The following is a 1,761-nucleotide window of genomic DNA, read 5'->3' as shown; positions in this document are numbered from 1 at the left end:
GCTGGTTGGTGTCCAGTTGATGTTTTGGCTTTTCATATTGAAGTCTTAAGTCTAGCATGGTGGCACGTGCTTATAATCCCCAGTATTCAGAAGGCTGAGACATGAGGGTCACAAAAAGCTCAAGGTCAACCTTGACTAATGGCAGGACCCTAAAAGTAGACTACGAGCCTGCATTGGTGGCGCACGCCTTTAATCCCAGCACTGGGAAGGCAGAGGTAGGAGGATCGCTGTGAGTTCGAGGCCGTCCTGAGACTACATAATGAATTCCAGGTCAGCCTGGGCTAGAGTGAGACCCTACCTCGAAAAACCAAAACAAAACAAAAGGAAAAACCAGAAATAAATAAACAAAATGAGCAAATAAGTAAAACCTGAACACGTGCGTGGAAGCCCTACGGCTCGCAAGCCCTGCTGCCCTACATTGGTGTCCTCGTTGGACAAGACGTGATTAGAGTGTCCACGATAGCTGACATGCACCCATAGAAGGATGAGCCCACACGCGCTGCAGGCAGCCACTGGCCCCGTGACCATCCTGGGGCAGAGCTGGGCACTGAGCACCACGGGCAAAAGGAGAGAAACCATCTTCAGAGCAAAAAAGGTGACACTCGCTTGCCTGAGAAACCCAAGGACCCAGGTTCGATTCCCCAGAACCCACGTAAGCCAGATGCCCAAGGGGGTGCATGCCTCTGGAGTTTGTTTGCAGTGTCTGAAAGCTCAGGCAAGCCAATTCATTCTCTCTCTCTTCAAATAAATAAAAGTAAAATATTCGTGTTCAGCTGAGCACCGGCTGTGCTGGGTTCCTGTCGCTAGCCACCACCAGCACCTCGCAGCTCACACTGGTGCAGACTTGAAGCCGGAGCCTCTGGGGTCCCTGCACTGTGAAAACTCAGCATGCTGGCGCAGACCTGTAGCCGCAGCACTGGGGAGACAGGCGTCAGAGGATCACTGGAGTGCAGTGAGTTCCAGATCAGCCTGGGCTACAGTGAGACCCCGCCTAAAAAAGTTCCAGGCGTGTTGGCCCACGCCTTTAATACCAGCACTCGGGAGGCAGAGCTAGGAGGATGGCAGTGAGTTCGAGGCCACCCTGAGACTACAGAGGATTCCAGGTCAGCCTGGGCTAGAGTGAGACCCCCACCTCAAAAAAAAGGCTGGAGAGATTGCCCAGTGGTTAAAATGTTTGTCTGTCTGCAAAGCTTAACAACGCAGGTTTAATTCCCCAGTACCCACATCCTAAAGCCAGATGCACAAGGTGGCGCATGCATCTGGAGTTTGTTTGCAGTGCTTAGAGGCCCTGTCTCTCAAATAAATAAATAAATAAATATGAAAATACATTAAGAAAAAAAGTAGCATGATAAAAAAAAAAGAAAAGAAAAAAAAAGTAGCATGAGAGTTCTGGCCAAACAGTGGAGAAGCACTGGCCTTTGTAAGGGAACAGAAGGGCTGATTGGGTAACACGGTGTTACTTCAGTTCGCTTGTTGGAAAGTGAAGCAAACACAGCTTCCTTACTACACTGACTCAGGTAGGCTGAAATGTCCTGTGATGAGGCGAGGCCAGTCTGCATGGGAACCTACACGCTCGCCTCCTTATTAAGGCTTCTGTTTAACATGAGTAACTTCATTTTGGCCTTTTTAAAATTACTTAATGTATTTTCATTTTCACTTATTTATTAGAGAAAGAGGCAGACAGAAAGAGAGAATGGGGGGTGGAGAGATGGCTTAGTGGTTAAGGCGCTTGCCTGCAAAGCCCAAGGACCCAGGTTCAAT

Source organism: Jaculus jaculus, chromosome 14 (genome assembly GCF_020740685.1).
Source record: "Jaculus jaculus isolate mJacJac1 chromosome 14, mJacJac1.mat.Y.cur, whole genome shotgun sequence".
Classification (NCBI taxonomy): domain Eukaryota; kingdom Metazoa; phylum Chordata; class Mammalia; order Rodentia; family Dipodidae; genus Jaculus; species Jaculus jaculus.
Note: the sequence above shows the minus strand (reverse complement) of the source record.